The sequence below is a fragment of the Pleurodeles waltl genome, chromosome 2_2 (genome assembly GCF_031143425.1).
Source record: "Pleurodeles waltl isolate 20211129_DDA chromosome 2_2, aPleWal1.hap1.20221129, whole genome shotgun sequence".
Taxonomy (NCBI): domain Eukaryota; kingdom Metazoa; phylum Chordata; class Amphibia; order Caudata; family Salamandridae; genus Pleurodeles; species Pleurodeles waltl.
In genome coordinates, this window is record NC_090439.1 from 1,162,951,462 (window position 1) to 1,162,965,529 (window position 14,068).

The following is a 14,068-nucleotide window of genomic DNA, read 5'->3' on the forward strand; positions in this document are numbered from 1 at the left end:
CGAACCCTAAGATGGACGGGAGAGCGGGGGGCGGGGGAAGGGGCAACTTAACTTCTGAAGACCCTGAGTTTACTAGTTGGGGACGATGGGCTGTGTGTATTAATTGGCTAGTGTGTATTTGGGGGTGCAGTGTATTTATATCTGTGCTTAGGCACCATTGGCAGGTGTGTGCGCTACTCATGATTACTGTGGTATTGCAACCGGGGTGAAACCTGCAATTGTCTATGTTATCGCGTCTGACTGCTATTCAGGGAGGTTTTTCGTCATTCTTTGTTTCTAGTTTGGAGACCAATGTGCCCCAGGTTTCACAGCCTGAGTGTCGAGGACCACCTCGCGCCAGTTTCGTTAGTACCTGATATTCAGCACGTGTCCAGCGAAGCGTAAGAGCGAGCCAAGCTCCATGGTCAGGGGCCTTAGAGGCCTTCCAGTTCATGGCTATTAGTCTTTTGTACATTGCATAAGCCAGGTCTACGAATCTGTGCATAAATTTGCTCCTTTTTGTTCTGGTCCTGAGGCCAAGTAGACAGGATTTGGGGTTCGCGTCCAAGCCCAGGCCAGTCATTTCCGACAGTGCAGTGGTCAGCGCGGTCCACTCCCCCCTTACCTGCGGGCACTCCCAGACCATATGATAAAACTGTGCTGCTGGGGTTTTACATCTAGGGCAAGTTGGGTCCGATCCAGGGAACATACGTTTAATTCTGGCTGGCGCTAAATAAGTCTGATGTAAGTAATTAAATTGTGTGTATCGGAATCTGGGGTTCCTTGAGACCTCGCGTGTGTGGCTCAGGGCTTTTGACCATTCTGTCTCTGTGATCGGGTCAGGCAGTACGGCATTCCACCTTTCTCGGGCTTTCTGCAGATTAGACTCCGGGGGCTTATTTAGTAGTTTGTATGTATTTGAGACTACTTTTTCACGTGTGTCGTAGCTCAGCATATGGTGTAGGTTTATTGAGATGTCTGGCTCAGCGTCCCCGGGCCCCCATGTACCTCTAATTGCATGACATATAGCGTGGTATGTCAGAAATTGCCCTGGGCTGATCTCTGTGAGGGCCTGTATATCTTCGAAGGACATTAGTTTTCCTTCCTCGAAGCATTCTCCTACCGTGCTTATGCCCGCTTCTATCCAGGTTGCGGATAGGTGAGAACCAGTTGTCACCCATCCAGGGATTCGTTCTAGTGGTATGAGAGGTGAGTAGGGAATTTTTTTGGCATCTTTTTGAATATACTTCTTCCAGTATGCATGTGCTGCTGCCATCAATGGGTTTGCGCATGTGCTTTTAGTTTGCTTGCTCGAGAGCCACTCAAGCAGGGGGACTCCCCGGAGTCGGGTTACCAGCCAGGCAGCTTCCGCCGACCCCGAGTTATGAATCCAATTTGAGATCCACTGCAGCTGTGCTGCCGCAGAGTAGAGCTCAAAGTTAGGGGCTCCCAGTCCACCCGCCGCCACTGGGTGATATAGTGTGTTGAGTGCGACTCGCCTTCTGCCATCACCCCATACCAGCTGCACCAATGCAGAGTTTAAACTGTTGAAGAAACTTTTAGGAATTATGATCGGCAGGGCAGCGAAGTGATATAGCAGCCTGGGCAGCACTAGCATGTTGGCTATGGCAACTTTTCCCAATGGTGAGAGCGGTAATTTATTCCAGAAACGCAATGAGCTCTTTATAGATGTCACCGCTCTCCCCAGGTTGCCATCCCTGAGGTCTTCAGCACTGTGATAGACGTTAACCCCGAGATATTTGAATGTGTCGAAGCACCATTTTAATGGGCCTGGTGAAGTGTTCTCTCGTCTCGCTGGGGACCGGCCAACCAGTGGGAATATACAGGATTTCCCCCAATTAACTATCAAGCCCGATATCTCTCCAAACTCGCGTAGCAATGACATCACCGGGGGCAGTGCCTCCCCAACACTGCGTATATAGATCAAAGCATCATCTGCATACAATGATATGACGTGGGATGTGCCGTTCCTTACCACCCCCCATTCTTCTGTTTTTGCACGGACACGCGCGGCCAGTGGTTCCATCGCCAGGGCGAACAACAGGGGGGAAAGGGGACAGCCCTGCCTTGTTCCCCTGCTAATTGGGAAGCTCTCTGATATGACTCCTCCTGTCTTCACCCTGGCCTGCGGGTTGGTGTACAGTATGCGTACCCATCTTATACATTTTGGGCCTATGCCCATTCGCTGCATGGTGGCAAACAGGAAGTCCCATTCTAGTGTGTCGAATGCTTTTTCGATGTCTAGCGAGATCACTGCTTCCTCAGATGCACTCGGGGGGGTATCGCCCATTACGCTTAGTAGCCTACGAATGTTGAGAAAGGTGTTGCGTTTTGGGATAAATCCATTCTGGTCTTCGTGTACTAAAGTGTGCATATGAGGAGCTAGCCTGTTGGCTAGTATTTTGCCAAGTAGTTTGCAATCTAGATTTAGTAGAGACAGGGGTCTATAGGACCTAACGTCAGTGGGGTCTCGCCCCTGTTTCGGGAGGACCACTATAATTGCCTCTCTCATTGTGGGGGGGAGACTTCCCTTGATCTCTGCTTCTTCCATGACTTTTAGGAGATGTGCGACCAGGTGTGTTGCAAAAGTGGAGTAGTATTCTGGACTCCACTCTAATGTACATGTCTCCAAACGATCCCACTCCTATTTCACTCCAATGTACCCCACACCACTCCAGTCTACCCAAACACCACTCTAATCTACCCTACTCCACTCCAATCTACCACAATCCACTGCACTCCACTCTTCCTAATCTAACTCACTGTGATCCAATCTACCCCAATATATCTCACTTCGCTCTATCTCGATCTACCCCAGTCCAATATACCCCACTCAAACGGAACCCACTCAACTTCAGTCTACCCCACTCCACTCCAATCTACCCCACTGCACTCTACCCCAATCCACTGCGCTCCACTCTTCGCCAATCTACCCTACTCCACTCCAATGTACCCTAATATATCCCACTCCAATTACACCACTCCACCCCAAGTCAATCTACCCCTCTTCAATCTACCAAACTCCTGCTCTCCGATCTACACAATCCACCCCTCTCCATAGTACCCCACTCCACTCTACCTTATTCCACTCTACCCCAGCCTACTCCACCCTATACCACTCCACACCACTAACTTTTAGCCATGCTGAACAGCAGCCACGCTGGTTTACAACATGGCTGAAGCACAATCGCATTGGCGCGAACCATTGGCTCTGCCAAAGCTTGTTCTTCATTATTGTAAATGAAAACACTTCCAAATGTGTGAGTTCAGATACCAGTTGTACAAGAGCCTATTGTGTTTGATTTGAGGCTGTTCTTTAGTAATCGTGACCACGTAAAGTGTTTACAGACAACCGTCTTGCCTCTTGGTTCACTGATGGTTGCTGTTTAAAAACCATCCCTCTTAATAAGTACTTCTCACTGCAGCGCTATAATGGAACATGTTAATGTCAAGGCTTCACGTGTTAAACAAAGACACTTTTGTGAATTTTGAAGAGAGTTTCTGTATTTTAAATGGTGTTTGTGGTATGATTTCCATAGCGGACGTGTTCAGGGCTCGGCTCGAGCACTGGCTCTTAGAGCCAAGCTCGACCCTCGGCTCAGCTCCGGCTCGGCTCTCCCACCATCTGGGAAGTCATGGAAACGTCACACAATGTATCTGAAGTCAAGAGCACATTGATATTATTTCTTTCTGCCTCCTGGGGTCTGCGGGGCCCCCTGGTGTACCTGTCCCTCGGATCATAAAACTGTCCCCGCCACTGTCCGTGTGCAGTGAGGGGGGGACAAGCGCCAGCAGCGGCCCCTGAGGTGCAGGGGACACTGGGGCCCTTGGGAGGAGGAGGCGGGGGCCCGAGGGATGCGGTGTTGCTGCTGCTGGATGTGGAAGGGGAGCTCTGAGCAGGCAGCAGAGGTACAGAGGCCGCGCTGTGTTTGTTTATCTGCAGGGGTCAGCGTCTTTCACTGTCAGGGGGCCTGTCCCGTTCCAAGATGGCGCCGGAGCAAACTTTAAATGGCTCAGCATCTTTCACTGTGAGGGGCACTTGTCCCGTTCCAAGATGGCGCCGGGAGAAGCTTTCAATGGCAGCATCTGTTTCCTGGAGGCCTCGTGAGGAAGGAAGTTCAGATGAACGAGGGGCCGGTCTCGTGTTAGAGCAACTTTCTGGTGGATGTCTGCTGCTGATCCTGTAGCCTTCTGGCTCGTGCTCTGCTGCTGATCCTGTAGCCCCTGAGGTCAGTGCTCTGCTACTGATCCTGTAGCCCCTGAGGTCAGTGCTCTGCTGCGGATCCTGTAGCTCCTCCAGTCCCCGCTCAGCTCTGATCCTGTAGCCCCTAAAGTCAGTGCTCTGCTGCTGATCCTGTAGCCCCTGAGGTCAGTGCTCTGCTGCTGAGCCTGTAGCCCCTGAGGTCAGTGCTCTGCTACTGATCCTGTAGCCCCTGAGGTCAGTGCTCTGCTACTGATCCTGTAGCCCCTGAGGTCAGTGCTCTACCTCTGATCCTGTAGCCCCTGAGGTCAGTGCTCTACCTCTGATCCTGAAGCCCCTAAAGTCAGTGCTCTGCTGCTGATCCTGTAGCCCCTGAGGTCAGTGCTCTGCTACTGATCCTGTAGCCCCTGAGGTCAGTGCTCTACCTCTGATCCTGAAGCCCCTAAGATCAGTGCTCTGCTGCTGATCCTGTAGCCCCTAAAGTCAGTGCTCTGCTGCTGATCCTGTAGCCCCTGAGGTCAGTGCTCTGCTACTGATCCTGTAGCCCCTGAGGTCAGTGCTCTGCTACTGATCCTGTAGCTCCTAAGGTCAGTGCTCTGCCCCTGATCCTGAAGCCCCTAAGATCAGTGCTCTGCTGCTGATCCTGTAACCCTGTGACCAGGACCTCCCCGCCACCTTTCGAAGTCGCCAACCGCGACTGGGTAAAGGTAACAGGGAGTGTGTGCTGCACAAGTGATGCCATTAAATAACAAATCACTTTATTGCATAGAAAGAGGGGCGCAGGTAGCCCAGGTTCCACAGCAACAGTGCTGTCTGCTAGGGCAGAGAGCCTGTCTGATTGATCAGTGTATAACCAAAAGACGTCAACCTGTCACTTGCAAGCAGCTGCAGAAAAAACAACTTGACACGGAGAGCATTATTTGCCCAGTCTAGCCCTGCCACCTGAATACGTGATAGTCTCCAATCCTTGCGGGGATGTGGATATATTTCTAATATGCGTTACATTACCTTGAGATGCGTGGCACTTGGCAGAGTTTTCTGAGTCATCCCTTTGGCAGTGTTCACGTGCTTAATACATGGTTTCTAAGCACCTGTGCAGTCTCAGTGCTCCTCTGAGCTCCCTGCAGCCTCAGTATTCATCTGAGCTCCCTGCAGCCTCAGTGCTCCTCTGAGCTCCCCCTGCAGCCTCAGTACTCCTCTGAGCCCCCTGGAGCCTCAGTGCTCCTCTGAGCTCCCCCTGCAGCCTCAGTGCTCCTCTGAGCTCCCCCTGCAGCCTCAGTGCTCCTCTGAGCTCCCCCTGCAGCCTCAGTGCTCCTCTGAGCTCCCCCTGCAGCCTCAGTGCTCCTCTGAGGTCCCCCTGCAGCCTCAGTGCTCCTCTGAGGTCCCCCTGCAGCCTCAGTGCTCCTCTGAGCCTCCTGCAGCTTCAGTGCTCCTCTGAGCCTCCTGCAGCTTCAGTGCTCCTCTCAACTCCCTGCAGCCTCAGTGCCACTGTTGCCAGATTGAGCACTTTCCCGTAGAAATGGGTGAGAGTTTTCCCATTTGTGTGGAAAAAAACTCCCCAGGTGGGCTTGACAAAAGTGGTCAATAATTGCTTCTTTGTGCACCACATTGATTCAATCGGTGGTGCCCACAGACACTCAGCTAAAGGAATGCAGGCTCTGCTTAGCCCAGGCACTTCTAGGAGGGCTGTCAATCATTCATAGCGCAAAAGCAGTACCAATGACAGCCCTGGTTCATTGTTTTGTCCTGCCCCTTGGATGATTCCACCAATATTTTCTGGGGCGGTGATGTGGGGAGGGAGAGGGAGGTCTATTATTATTTTTTTGTTGACTGCCTGATAGTATGGGCAGGCCTTGGAGTTCAAAGTCAAGCTTGTCTGGTTACTCGCAGGCGTCCACCAGCCTGCTGCTGTGCTGAGCCTGCATGTTCAGAAATTGTTAAGGGATATAAACAGCGGTAAGATAACTGGTGATGAATTTTCTTGCTGGAGAGCTCTATGGGGGTCATTCCGACCCTGGTGGTAAAAACCACTAGGGCCGCGAATGACGGAAGCCCCGCCAACAGGCTGGCGCTGCTTCCTAGCCCATTCTGACCGCGGCGGTAAAGCCGCGGTCAGAAAACCAGGGCCGGCGGTTTCCCGCCGGTTTACCCCCAGCTGGGTGAATCCGCCAGGGCAGCGCTGCAAGCAGCGCTGCCTTGGGGATTCTGACCCCCTTCCCGCCAGCCTGTTTCTGGCGGTTTTCACCGCCAGGAAGAGGCTGGCGGAAACGGGTGTCCTGGGGCCCCTGCACTGCCCATGCCACTGGCATGGGCAGTGCAGGGGCCCCCTAACAGGGCCCCGGCCGGCTTTTTACTGTCTGCCTAGCAGACAGTGAAAAGCGCGACGGGTGCAACTGCACCCGTAGCACGGCCGCAACACCGCCGGCTCCATTCGGAGCCGGCTTCTGTGTTGCAGCCCTCCTTCCCGCTGGGCCGGCGGGCGCTAACATGGTTAGCGCCCGCCGGCCCAGCGGGAAGGTCGGAATGGGGGAAGCGCTATTTTGGCCGCGTAGCGGGCAAATGGCGGTTTACCCCTGGCGGGCGGCAACCGCCGCCCACCAGTGTCAGAATGAGGGCCTATGTATTTTACGGTTTGCCTTGTTATAAAGTAGTGCAAAGGTTTAATGTGGCTTCTGCAAAGTATCACTTGTAGGGTTTACCACCTAGGGGAAAATTGCGACCATATTTTTACCTTTCAAGATTTTGTAAAGGTCTGGCAATGATACGTAATTATAACTTTACAGAACATGCCCTGCAGAAGCCATGTTCGTTTTCAACATGGCTTTTCTCTCTTTGTTGCAATTATTGGTCAGGCATGATTAAAGCCGCTCGGAAACACATTTTCGAAGTACTTTCTTGTTATATTTACTGTTCAAAGTATGCACTAATGAGGTGAAAAATAGTCTTTTTATGGTTTTGCCAATTTCTCTACTGGGCGGGACCTTAAAATACTGCCCATGCTCCTAAAAATCCAACCAGGTGACAGCCCTACTTGTAACCTGCATAGCCCAGGTTTGTAATGTGTGTAAATCGCTCAGTGCGTCACGCTGTTTGTCACAGAGATCCCTTAGTTACTTGCAGTTAAAAAATTTAAATCCTTCTAATGTAGCACAGCGAGCTATGAACTGGCATCAAGGAGCTAGCTTTAGACCTTTTATTTTTTTCTTCAAGTTTTAGTTACTCCAGGGTTGCTAAAAAGGGTTTCTTTGGGTAGCAATTAAGTCTAATTGGCACAGAAGCCGCTGCATTATGTCTTAAATCCACACTTTATGTTTCTGCAGACCAACTACTCTTAACCATTGCCTAATTTGACCCAACGCTTGCCAGTGTGGTCCACCAGCACACATTTTTGGGGGCCATCACTTATCATCACTTATTTTTCTTCATCAGATATTGACCGTGAGCAGGAGAGATAAAACCACACAAACTGGAAAGAAGGACAAAGAGAAAGCTGGAAAAACTGTCACAAAAAGGGTAAAGAAGTGTCTGGCAAGAGTGAAATAAAGGGTCAGGGGTGCCCGCTAGTGGATTAAAGAGTCCTGAGGGGAATTCCAGGGTACGCAGCCTCTGTATTTGGGGTGCTGATTTTTAACAGCACCCCTGGAGCAGAGCTTTGAGCCCTGGCACTCGTTCTTTTAAAAATGAAGCACTGCTCTTAACATAGAATATTGTACATTGCATTATGTCAATATCCCTGGTACATTGATTTATACGGTTGTAAGATTCGTTGTCTCGGTATATGTTTGTGTGATGTAAACCCCTCTGACATTAAGATAAATAGCAAATGACTAAGCAGTATTTCTGTAATTGGTGTAAGTACTCATTCCGACACACATATGGCATTCTTACAGGACATGCATACTCCTAAATGCAGGGGATGAACAAAGTCAAGACCCTCCCTTCAAGTCACAGTGTTGCTTAGGCTCCTGTGAAGTGATACCAAGCAGTGTCTGTTTCCCTCCATTGCATTTATATTAAGCTGTTAAACTCCAGATAACTCGGAGTCCAGACAGACTCCAGCAAATGGAGGGCTGATGGCCCATTAATTGAGGCCGTTGTTTTGGGCCAAGAACGAAGTGAGAATAAGAAACCCCTACAGGTTCCTGCTTTCAAAGTAAAGCAGAGAATGTGGGGCTGCTACTGAATGTGTCCTGGTGTCAGCAAATGAGACAAATTCAGCGTATTTCACGGATGCGGACCCCGATCTCAGAGCTAGCTCCATAGTAGCTGCCACATCTCCCTCATATCGTACACCAGTTAAAGGAAACATGCACACATGAGGTTTTGAAATGGAGGAATTCAGAAAGATGTGGGGATAAAGGGACCCCACAGCCCTACCCTCACTTCACCCAGATTGACATGCAAAACTGGTCGTGACCTAGCATTCTTTAGAACACATGAAGGGCTACTTTGATTTTAAATTGGAATATATGTGACCATTGATCTGTGCACTCTGCAGAGAGGCCAAGGATTGCATGTGCATGTAGTCTAAACTCTTTAACTACCCACTGGCAGGCGGTACGAGAAACCTGTACTGCCTTCAGCTTCAGGGCCCTCAGTTGTTCACATCATCAACACCCACCCAGAATCTGAACTAACCAGACACTGACACAGTGGACTCAGTTCTTAATTTGTACTAAATACTGGTCATATACATTGCATGAAAATAAAGCTACAGACAAACAACACTTGGAAAAAAAACAATATTTCTTATGGCTAACTTGAAGCATGAGAAATCTAAACAGGGACTGCTTTGCTGCCATGGATTTTCCTAGGGTTTTCACAGTTATTGTTGAGAAATTGATCGGTGCTTCTGTCTTTAAAGTTAAGAACACAAATGCAGGTATCCATTTCAACGTCATTTTCTAGCACCCACAGCACGTACATTCCATTGCGGGTGATACGCGTAAAGGAGCCGCACAGGCTCCTGAGGTCGCTTAGGCCAGCGGTTGTGTGGCAGCGGTACAGCCCAAATGATGACGTGCAATGGATCGGGATGGGGCAAGATGAAGGACGACAGTGTCAGCAGTGTAGAGGGAGCGTCAATTTCCAGATGTTGGGGAGAAGGTGTTGCTGTGTTTTTTAGAAATGGGGTATTTTAGACACCAAACAAACACATCTACTTCATGCCAACACTGTGAGCTTTATTCTAGTTTTTGTTGCAGCACAAAGGCAACAACACACGCCAGGTATAACTTTTATTGCCTGTGTTGCCTGGTCATGATGAAGGACTTGGAAGTGGAGGGCCGGGAAGGGGATTGGTCAGAATAAGTTAATGGCTCATTTCGGGCCCTGTTAAGGGGGTAGGCCTCTCATCTTACTGCGTGACCCTCGTAGCTGCGAACACGCCACTTCTAATACTAATCTTTTACATTTCACATGGTCGTTTCATATTTAAACACACTTGTTTTTGTCTGTCTCATTGTTTATTTTTATTGTTGTCCCATACTGCCATGAATACCTTTATAAAATGCTTTTTTATTTGAATATCTTCAGACAAATAGATCTAATGCAAACCTTGCAAGACAAGTCAAACTGCAATAATTTTAACACAGGGGTCATTTTAATATACATGTATCACTGTGTGGTGGTAATCTGTTCAATGCTCTTTTTTGGAGCCACACTGCTGAAATAGTTTTGATGTTCCCATTCTTAGATTTCTTCAAGGGTTGATTATAATCTGCTCTTGTAGATTTAGTTTATGAGTGCCAGGCTCCAGTTTGGATTAGTAGCAACAGAGGGACCGCTGAGAAGGTCACAGTGGGAATGGTTTCCAAAATCAGGTTTTCCATGGAAGTTTGGCATATTTGCAGAACCCCATTGGTGCCCATTGTACATCCTCCAGCTATATGTATAGTGAATAGGCTTTAGAATTACCCTTGAAATGTTTCTGCATAACTTAAGAGTTGCGTTTTTGGGCTGATACTTCTCCTGGCTGGGCTGAATTTGGGCTTCTACTTGTAAACTTTCAGGCTTTGAACAGGTCTCACAATCTGACAACACTGCACAGTGCTCCTCTGACCCCCTGCAGCCTTAGTGCTCCTCTGTGCCCCCTGCAGCCTCAGTGATCCTCTGACCCCCTGCACCTCAGTGCTCCTCTGAGCTCTCTGTAGCCTCAGTGCTCCTCTGACCCCCTGCAGCCTCAGTGCTCCTCTGAGCTCTCTATAGCCTCAGTGCTCCTCTGACACCCTGCAGCCTCAGTGCTCCTCTGCCCCCCTGCACCTCAGTGCTCCTCTGAGCTCTCTGTAGCCTCAGTGCTCCTCTGAGCTCTCTGTAGCCTCAGTGCTCCTCTGAGCTCTCTGTAGCCTCAGTGCTCCTCTGAGCTCTCTGTAGCCTCAGTGCTCCTCTGAGCTCTCTGTAGCCTCAGTGCTCCTCTGAGCTCCCTGCAACCTCAGTGCTCCTCTGTGCCCCCTGCAGCCTCAGTCCTCTTCAGACCTCCCTTCAGCCTCAGTCCTCTTCAGACCTCCCTTCAGCCTCAGTGCTCCTCTGACCCCCTGCAGCCTGAGTGCTCCTCTGAGCTCCCCGCAGCCTGAGTGCTCCTCTGAGCTCCCCGCAGCCTCAGTGCTCCTCTGAGCTCCCCTGCAGCCTCAGTGCTCCTCTGAGCTCCCCTGCAGCCTCAGTGCTCTTCAGACCTCCCCGCAGCCTCAGTGCTCCTCTGAGCTCCCCTGCAGCCTCAGTGCTCCTCTGACCCCCTGCAGCCTCAGTGCTCCCCCAAGCCCCTGCAGCCTCAGTGCTCCTCTGTGACCCACGCAGCCTCAGTGCTCCTCTGAGCTCCCCTCAGCCTCAGTGCTCCTCTGACCCCCTGCAGACTCAGTGCTCCTCTGACCCCCTGCAGACTCAGTGCTCCTCTGACCCCCTGCAGACTCAGTGCTCCTCTGACCCCCTGCAGACTCAGTGCTCCTCTGACCCCCTGCAGACTCAGTGCTCCTCTGAGCTCTCCCCTGCAGCCTCAGTGCTCCTCTGACCCCCTGCACCTCAGTGCTCCTCTGACCCCCTGCACCTCAGTGCTCTACTGAGCTCCCTGCAGCCTCAGTGCTCCTCTGAGCTCCCCTGCAGCCTCAGTGCTCCTCTGACCCCCTGCAGCCTCAGTGCTCCCCCAAGCCCCTGCAGCCTCAGTGCTCCTCTGTGACCCACGCAGCCTCAGTGCTCCTCTGAGCTCCCCTCAGCCTCAGTGCTCCTCTGACCCCCTGCAGACTCAGTGCTCCTCTGACCCCCTGCAGACTCAGTGCTCCTCTGACCCCCTGCAGACTCAGTGCTCCTCTGACCCCCTGCAGACTCAGTGCTCCTCTGAGCTCTCCCCTGCAGCCTCAGTGCTCCTCTGAGCTCTCCCCTGCAGCCTCAGTGCTCCTCTGACCCCCTGCACCTCAGTGCTCCTCTGACCCCCTGCACCTCAGTGCTCTACTGAGCTCCCTGCAGCCTCAGTGCACCTCTGAGACTCCTGCAGCCTCAGTGCTCCTCTGACCCCCTGCACCTCAGTGCTCCTCTGGGACCCTAGGAGCATCAGTGCTCCTCTGATCCCCCTGCAGCCTCAGTGATCCTCTGACCTCTCTGCAGCCTCAGTGCTCCTCTGTGCTCCCTGCAGCCTCAGTGCTCCTCGGAGCTCCCTGCAGCCTCAGTGGTCCTCTGTGCCCCCCGCAGCCTCAGTGCTCCTCTGTGCCCCCTGCAACCTCCGTGCTCCTCTGAGCGCCTTGCAGCCTCAGTGGTCCTCTGACCCCCTGCAACCTCAGTGCTCCTCCCAGCCCCCTGCAACCTCGGTGCTCCTCTGAGCCCCCTGCAACCTCGGTGCTCCTCTGAGCCCCCTGCAACCTCAGTGCTCCTCTGAGCCCCCTGCAACCTCAGTGCTCCCCCGAGCCCCCTGCAACCTCAGTGCTCCCCCGAGCCCCCTGCAACCTCAGTGCTCCCCCGAGCCCCTGCAGCCTCAGTGCTCCCCCGAGCCCCTGCAGCCTCAGTGCTCCCCCGAGCCCCTGCAGCCTCAGTGCTCCCCCGAGCCCCTGCAGCCTCAGTGCTCCTCTGACCCCCTGCACCTCAGTGCTCCTCTGAGCCCCCTGCAGCCTCATTGCTCTTCAGAACTCCCTTCAGCCTCAGTGCTCTTCAGAGCTCCCTTGAACCTCAGTGCTCCTCTGAACCCCCTGCAGCCTCAGTGCTCCCCTGACCCCCTGCAGCCTCAGTACTCCTCTGACCCCCTGCAGCCTCAGTACTCCTCTGACCCCCTGCAGCCTCAGTGCTCCTCTGACCCCCTGCAGCCTCAGTGCTCCTCTGAGGCTCCTGCAGCCTCGGCGCTCCTCTGACCCCCTGCACCTCAGCGCTCCTCTGACCCTCTGCAAATCAGTGCTCCTCTGGGAACCCAGGCAAATCAGTGCTCCTCTGAGCCCCCTGCAGCCTCAGTGCTCCTCTGACCTCGCTGCAGCCTCAGTGCTCCTCTGAGCTCCCTGCGGCCTCAGTGCTCCTCTGAGCTCCCTGCGGCCTCAGTGCTCCTCTGAGCTCCCTGCGGCCTCAGTGCTCCTCTGTGCCCCCTGGGGCCTCAGTGCTCCTCTGACCCCCCCCTGCAGCCTCAGTGCTCCTCTGAGCCCCCTGCCGCCTCAGTGCTCCACTGAGCCCCCCTGCCGCCTCAGTGCTCCACTGAGCCCCCCACAGCCTCAGTGCTCCTCTGAGCCCCCCGCAGCCTCAGTGCTCCTCTGAGCCCCCCGCAGCCTCAGTGCTCCTCTGAGCCCCCCGCAGCCTCAGTGCTCCTCTGTGCCCCCCGCAGCCTCAGTGCTCCTCTGTGCCCCCCGCAGCCTCAGTGCTCCTCTGTGCCACCCGCAGCCTCAGTGCTCCTCTGTGCCCCCCGCAGCCTCAGTGCTCCTCTGTGCCCCCCGCAGCCTCAGTGCTCCTCTGTGCCCCCGCAGCCTCAGTGCTCCTCTGTGCCCCCCGCAGCATCAGTGCTCCCCTGACCCCCCGCAGCCTCAGTGCTCCTCTGTGCCCCCCGCAGCCTCAGTGCTCCTCTGTGCCCCCGCAGCCTCAGTGCTCCTCTGTGCCCCCCGCAGCATCAGTGCTCCCCTGACCCCCCGCAGCCTCAGTGCTCCTCTGAGCCCCTGCACCTCAGTGCTCCTCTGGGACCCCAGGAGAATCAGTGCTCCTCTGAGCCCCATGCAGCCTCAGTGTTCCTCTGACCTCTCTGCAGCCTCAGTGCTCCTCTGAGCTCCCTGCAGCCTCAGTGCTCCTCTGAGCTCCCCGCAGCCTCAGTGCTCCTCTGAGCTCCCTACAGCCTCAGTGCTCCTCTAACCCCCTGCACCTTAGTGCTCCTCTGAGCCCCCTGCAGCCTCAGTGCTCCTCTGAGCCCCCTGCAGCCTCAGTGCTCCTCTGAGCCCCCTGCAGCCTCAGTGCTCCTCTGAGCCCCCTGCAGCCTCAGTGCTCCTCTGAGCCCCCTGCAGCATCAGTGCTCCTCTGAGCCCGCTGCAGCATCAGTGCTCCTCTGTCAGTGCTCCTCTGAGCCCCCTGCAACCTCATTGCTCCTCTGACCCCCTGCAGCCTCAGTGCTCCCCTGACCCCCTGCAGCCTCAGTGCTCCCCCTTAGCCCCTGCAGCCTCAGTGCTCCCCCGAGCCCCATGCAGCCTCAGTGCTCCTCTGACCTCTCTGCAGCCTCAGTGCTACTCTGAGCTCCCTGCAGCCTCAGTGCTCCTCTGAGCTTCCCGCAGCCTCAGTGCTCCTCTGAGCTCCCCGCAGCCTCAGTGCTCCTCTGAGCTCCCTACAGCCTCAGTGCTCCTCTAACCCCCTGCACCTTAGTGCTCCTCGGAGCCCCCTGCAGCCTCAGTGTTCCTCTGACCTCTCTGCAGCCTCAGTGCTACTCTG

The 14,068-nt window shown here is 53.7% G+C and overlaps 1 pseudogene; it reads left to right on the forward strand.

The window, feature by feature from the left end:
- The window catches only part of LOC138283014 (zinc finger protein 850-like), a 114,240-nt pseudogene that overhangs the window by 56,056 nt on the left and 44,116 nt on the right, over window positions 1–14,068 (forward strand).